Source organism: Columba livia, chromosome 7, assembly GCF_036013475.1.
Source record: "Columba livia isolate bColLiv1 breed racing homer chromosome 7, bColLiv1.pat.W.v2, whole genome shotgun sequence".
Classification (NCBI taxonomy): domain Eukaryota; kingdom Metazoa; phylum Chordata; class Aves; order Columbiformes; family Columbidae; genus Columba; species Columba livia.
Genome location: NC_088608.1, coordinates 38,765,653 through 38,772,339, shown reverse-complemented (window position 1 = coordinate 38,772,339; position 6,687 = coordinate 38,765,653). Strand labels below are relative to the sequence as shown.

The 6,687-nt window shown below is 42.7% G+C and overlaps 1 long non-coding RNA gene across 1 annotated transcript; it reads left to right on the top strand.

The window, feature by feature from the left end:
• The first annotated feature begins 4,753 nt into the window (after nt 1-4,753).
• On the top strand, nt 4,754-5,680 carry LOC110359867 (uncharacterized). The gene is made up of 3 exons (XR_010473901.1): nt 4,754-4,899; nt 5,398-5,440; nt 5,525-5,680. It is a non-coding gene; the product is annotated as an uncharacterized LOC110359867 (long non-coding RNA).
• The last annotated feature ends 1,007 nt before the right edge of the window (nt 5,681-6,687 follow it).

The window sequence follows — 6,687 nt, the reverse complement described above, 5'->3', positions numbered from 1 at the left end:
CTCATCTTCCTTGTTTAGGTGTCTATAAAGGGAATGAAGTGTTCCTTCCCAGCTTCCCCCCGCATCGTCCCTTCTGGGTTTACTCCGAAATTTGTCAGTGAATTACAAAAGAAACTGTGGACAAATGCCTCACTGACAGCCCTAATTCTTCTGAACAGGCTCATTGAGTATGTGGAATGAGGTGGAGGGACCTATAGGAGAAAAAGGTATGTGACTTTTCTATTGTTTTCTCTTAATTACAATGCTGCGTTGGGCAAGGGGTGGTGAATTAATAGAATGTAAGCCATCCCATGGTAAGCAATGCTGCCTTGGGCTTTTCCTAGTTTAGAATATTTGATTTTCCAACTTCACGTGCTTCTTGATTGTAACCGCTTTTTTTTTGTTATCCTTTTTAATGGCAAAAGGGATGCAACAATTGTATATACTGACATTTCCTTACCATCTAAACTTCTCCATCAAAGCATGCCCCTTTACAGCCTGAGCCTACGGAGCTAAAATTAGTAAAAGTCAGTAAAATTCTTCAATAACCCTGAAATTTACCTTTTTTCAGAGATCCTGAGATTGTTCAAGGAGTGGCATTTTTTTCACAAGAAGTTTGATGCCCAGCGTAAGCTTTTGGGGCTTTTTGGCAAAATTACAAAGAATTACGCAGCAAAGTACGGAGGTGATGATTTTTAGGTGAAATTTGATGTAAGACTCCTTGAAAATCAGCAAACCAGACTTCGAACACTTTGTCCTTGTCAACGAAGGAGTTCTGCTCTCTGAAAAATGCTTCGTTGTGAAGTACCTTCTAACATGTTAAGAAAGGTTGGAGCTTAGTATGGTTGTAAGAACAATCATAACAATAAACAGTAGGAAACCCGAATGTTTGCTCTCCCTGGCATACGTTCTGTTCACTAGCTTTGCAGACAAACCAAAGTGTTTTCCTTACCAATTTTACACCCAGAGATTACACGGTGCAGGTTTTTTCTGTTACTTTTCACGAGTTAATTTCTTCAGGCCATTTCCTTAAACCTTTTGGTGTAACGACTCTTGTGAAATCAGATTTCAGGCAGTGTTGCTTCACACCGATTATTCCCCTACATGTTTTTCTCCAAGCTAAGCAACATACTTTTTCCCTCTAAGCTGCTGTAATGAATAACCTCATTACTAATAGGCTGGGGCGGGACGGGAAACAGCTTTCAAGTTTGTGGTTCTTCACTAAATGTGGGAAGTGTCGATGTGTGAGTGAAGTGCCTGTTATTTAATGTACATCTGTGAACCAACTGCAGAACCTCGCTTTTTGCCAGTTGATTAAAAAGGAAAAACAAATGCTCTCCAAGTTGTGAATAAGTTGTTTTATTTGCAAGCAAAACAGCAACAAACGTTTTAATGAATTTGCTGCATGGACTTGATCTGCTCATCCCAAGGCTGTACCTGATGGGTCTCAAGGCAGTCGCGGTGATCATAATTAGAGTTTCAGGTTTGCTGAGAGCTTGCTTGCTTGATGAAAAGAGGTGGGTTTGTTCATTTGCTTGTCTTTAAGATCTTCTCCAGGGTCTGTGTCCACTGCTTTATTCACTCTGAAACTCCCATCTCCTCTAACAACTTGCATTTCTCACTGCAGAATCCCACCTTTCACTGCTCTGATGCCCTGTACCAGGTTTTTGTGTTAAAACCAAGTACGATTGGAGCCTTTGACCAGGCCAGCTCTGCGTCGTCACCGCCTTGTGATTGAGACCAGATGTGATGGCTGTTAACCACCGTGGGGTGACAAGGGGCTGAGGAGACTCATTTCCAGCGTTTTCCTAGGTAACCTCAGAAATAGTGACCTTCAATCCCTGCCTGTCATCCAGAACAGTAGAACAAAGCTGTGTTCAAACACAGGGATTTTCCTTTGAAATCCAGACGTGTTTGTGTCTGTCAAACTCTCGAGGGATCTGTGGATCTTGGACCCAGCTGATAAAAGGAATAGAACTGGCCGTTTTATTATTTTAGCTAATAAAAGAGGATATTGTACATTAGCTTTTTCACATTCCAAGGCACTAGCAACAGAATGAGGGTTAAAGGTGTCTGATATTCACAATTAAAGAATGGAGCCTTTGTTTTTAGCACAGTGTGCAGCTGAGACAGAGGGAATAGGCCAGGAAATGAAAACCAGGTGGCTTGGGTTTGAGTTTTCAAGACCAGAGAAATGACCTTCAAAAAAGGCCATTTCCCCCTTTTAATAAAAATAAGTTAAATATGTACAAAATCATTTAATTATTCTCTACATTGGTTTGCAGATGTTTCTGTATGTGTATCTTGTATTTCCACAGAACAAACACGGTGATGAACAGATTTGTCTTAAAAACCCTGCTGAGATACAGCTGTAATACTGGGTTCTTAGTTAATTGTGACAAGACTGGAAGGTACATAATACCCAGAGAGAGCAGGCAGAAATTGGACTCAGTGCAATATATGTTAGACACTCAGCTGCATACCAGTATTATCCTTAATATTGCAATAATTACACTATCAGCGACATGATACTACTGGCCTTGTGTCGGTACCTTAAAAGCTGATATGTAAAATAAAATATAAGCAAAATCAAGGGCATAATTGTTTCTTGTTGCTTCCTGTTTGTTATGATATTTATTGTAATGTACCATGGTATCTTAAAATGGCAAGTTACCATTTAACACAATCACCATTTCTTCAGGTAACTGAACTTCAGAAAACTGGAGGCAGCACATTTTGCACATTAGCTTGTTTTTTGTGAAAATGGTGAATGTGATTTCATTGTGACAACTTTGTAGGGTCATTTTATTACCTGCTCAGCAGAACCATTGCGACTGCCTTAGGGTGCCACAGAGCTCTGCGTTGCAGCTGTTGTCCCCAGCTGTGGCATCGGCTCCGGAGTTTGCACATGTGACACTGGAGAAGTGTGATGGACCACGGGCGTAAAGCGTGTTTCCAATAACAGGTTTTCTTGTTTGTGCTTCTGTGCTTCAGGATGTTTGACGTTTTGTGCCACCTGCGGCTGCCCAAGAGTCACAGCAGAAACTCAACCTACCTTTTCCAAAGCTGACTCTGACATTCTACAATGGGCCTTCTGGGCTTCCTAAGTTTAACGAACAAGTCCATCTTTGTCCAAAATGCTTCCCTGCTAGTCGTCACCACCCTACGGCTCTCTGATTTTGTTCTTCGTGTGTAAGATCTTAGTGGAATGTTCCTGCAGAGCTGACGGGAACAAAGATATTTAATTACCAAATGCTGTCATATGCACATCGCTTGCTCACGACTTGTAGGAAGTTCCAATTAGTAATTGCATTAGCCTTCACACAGCCTATATATTAAGATCACTGTCTGAAGATGTGAGAATAACTTTCCAGTGTTAATATGCATTCACTTGCCCATGTGCAAGTAAAAAATGCATATATGTTGAGTCGCAGGTTGCTTTTTCTCTTCTGGCCAGTTAAAGTTTCTTTCTAAACTATTTGGTGTTGAGTTAGCTCTTGGGTGTTTCAGTCATTTGAGACAGGCCTGCAGTACACACTTTTAGGAGTTATTACATTTTCATCTGTTGGTTATTCTCTTGATGTTGGTGCTGTCGGTGACAGCTTGTCAGCTGCCAGCTCTGCATCCTTCGTGCTGATGTAACCTCAGATACCGCAGTTGTCCACCCTTCCAAAACCTTATTTTTCATGTCGTGTAGGGTATGCAGTGTTTTCAAAAAACAAAACAAACACACAGTCCAGCCACTGCATTTGCATCTTAGCTTGCATTGCACCCATTTTGATTGGGTTATTTTGAATCACTTTCCAAGTGAGGCTTATCAAACTTCCCCCGTGTCAGAGAAGAGCCCTGCAGGCAGGGGCTGTGGTATAGATGCTGCCATTCGTGACATGTTTTGACATTTCCTGTGCAGTTCAGCTATCAAAGAGCTTCCTGACACATCTGGTAAAGGTTTTACCTCTGTTCTTGCTTCCTTTGGATTTCTTCGGGCCTCATTACCTACCCCTAGAGTTGTGCTATGGATTGTAATCTTTCTCCCAAAGGAATTAACATGCATCTGACTGTAATACTTGTGTTACCATTGCTTGCAAATCATCTCTCTCTAAATACATGCAGTCCTTTTATTTATTGTCCCCTATTTCAGGAATGTGTGCTCTTTCCATTGATAAAAGCTGTTACCCTCGGCCACGCTTGGTTCATCTTTTAACACCCCAATTGATAAGCGATTATTTTTACCTTTTTATTTCAAACATGTTCAATCTGTTCAGTTTTTATATGGTTTTACTCGTATGTTTTTCTTCTTTAACTGGATCATCTTCTTGTTATCACGTCGTTTTTTTTAGGACTTAAAACCAGAACCAAACTCCAGGTATCCTAATCAGGCTGGTAATGCTGGACTTTGCCTGAAGTACCCGCTACCGCTATGTTTAGCTCAAGTGCTTTCTTGTTTACCCCAGAATATATTTGCTGAGGATGGAGAGTTAAAGTCTTGCTCCTTGGTCCGGTGTTCCATAAAATAAGGGTCTCAATAAGTAAACAGCTTCGTTCTTTCAATTTAGGGTTAAATGTGGAACTGTCTAGCGCACCTTGTGTGTTGCCTTGTCAAAAATTTGATTTACACACTTGAAATTGGGCAAGCGTGGGTGTAACGCAGGATCAGCGTGTAGTGATTGAAGCATCGTGGTGGATGCTGGGACTCCTGCTCCGCCGCAGGATTTGCCCAGTGACTCCATAGCTAAACTGTTCTGGAAGACACAAATTGTGACACTTAGTTCTGTCAGTCCATGGAAACCAGACTGAGGGGAGTCAGAGGGATCTTGTAATAAATTAGAGGACACTCGTTACCTGCTTCCAAGGGGCATTGTCAGAATAGAAGCAGCACTGGCTAAAGCACTGTTCCCGGAAAGAGAACAGGATGAAAATGTATTTGGCATGCAAGTTGTTGGTTTTACCTGCTGTTCTCTTGCGCTTTATCTGTGTCTACATTGCATATAGTTACTTTGTGAAGTTTTCTGTTTCGTTTTAACTATATCCCTGAGAGTTGAGACTTAACCCCAGTTTCTGCAAGGATGTATCTGTAGGAAGAAGGCATTTTTATTGGGGAAACCATGAGCCGAGTGCCAGCTTTAGGGCCTGCAGGAATGAGCACCAGGGTCTGAGCTCTGGGGGGATTTAGGTCTGCAAGCCACGACTGAGCTGGTAAATCCACCCAAAATCCTGGGGGTGTTGTTGAGGCCACCCAGGGCTGTGCCCTTCTCCTCCTTCTGCCAATGATATCCAAGTGGATTGAGCTCTTTTATTCTCATATTCAAGCAGTCTAAGAAATAGCGCAATTTAAGTAGCTGTTGAAAATTTAAACGTTCGCTCGTGTCCGGGGTAAATTATTACAAGGCATGCTTAAAGTGTGGATTCTCCCCACAGAAGGCATCCAGGAGCCCAGCTGGAGCTGTTGAACCTTCAGGAGGCAGGTTCCCTTTCCTTCCCAGGGCTTGGCTGCGTCTCGTTGCTGCGATTAGAATGCTGCTTAGTGTTTCTTTTTTCATACCAGCTCGAGCGAGTTGCTGGAGGGAACTCGGGCCATCTGTCCTGCTGCTGGAGAGGAGGAGTCTGGCCGGCTGGCAGCGACCTTAAGCCGTGAGCAAATCGGCAGTGGGACGTGGAAGGCTTAGTGAGGAATCTCATGCTGAATCGCAGGCCATCACGGTTAAAACCAGTCTGCCCTACTTGGCGTATTGGTTTGAGATGTCACCGTTTAGCGGGTAGCATTCTAATAATACACATGTAGCTTTTCCTGCCTCTCTGACCGCGTCCTCCTCCTTCCACGCAAGTGGGTTTGAATCCATAGCGTACTCTTTGGAAACTGACAGTTTCCTGCAAAGTCAACGCAGAAAGTCGTGGAATTGCTGAAATACTGTAATGAAACTTGTTGCTTCCTGTGCTGAAGGAACCGCAAGAACCTGCCAGGAAGTTCTGCATGATAGGGGTGTGATTTGCTACATGTTATTTGTTGTAAGTACTCGTTACTGCTGGGCCCGGACAGCAGAGTTAGGAAGTTAATGCCTTAGTAAGTCACTAGTGCTAGTATACAGGCACAAGGTTGTTTTTAACATGAAGTAACCAATCAAAGAAGTTATACCCTGATACTTGGGTGTAGTTTTGTTTTGAAAGATAAAGGAATGAGCTCTTGCCTTACCATTCCCCAGAGATATAGGTTGGACATTTCTAGACTCCAACATTTACCTCCCGTACCCGACCAGTGGCTGCTCCATGCCGCTGTTTTTCTACCAGCAAGGTGTTTTTAAATTCTCACTGTGTTCTAAGATTTAGGGAGCTAGAGGGGAGTAAGGCAGCTGCACTATAAGCTTGGAAGCTCCTTTCTGACCTGCTCGCTGTATCTGTGATTGTGTCTGGAGATGTTAATAGTGACATTATCTGGAGCACAGCCATTGACCCAATCTTCTGATCTTGCAAGAGGCTCCGGGAACATCTGCACTGACACAGAACCTTACAAATGTCCTCGAGGCATCACGCAAGTGCAGGGCCCATCCATAGATTTTATCTTGGGACCAGGCATGTGTACTGAGCATTATTTATTCTATCCTTTGCTGAGTCAAAATACTGTGCAAAACGCATGTTTAAGAATAAACAGCGCCAAAAGAACTTTAACTGTTGCATTCTACACACATAAAGGGTACTTCACATTTTTTTTAA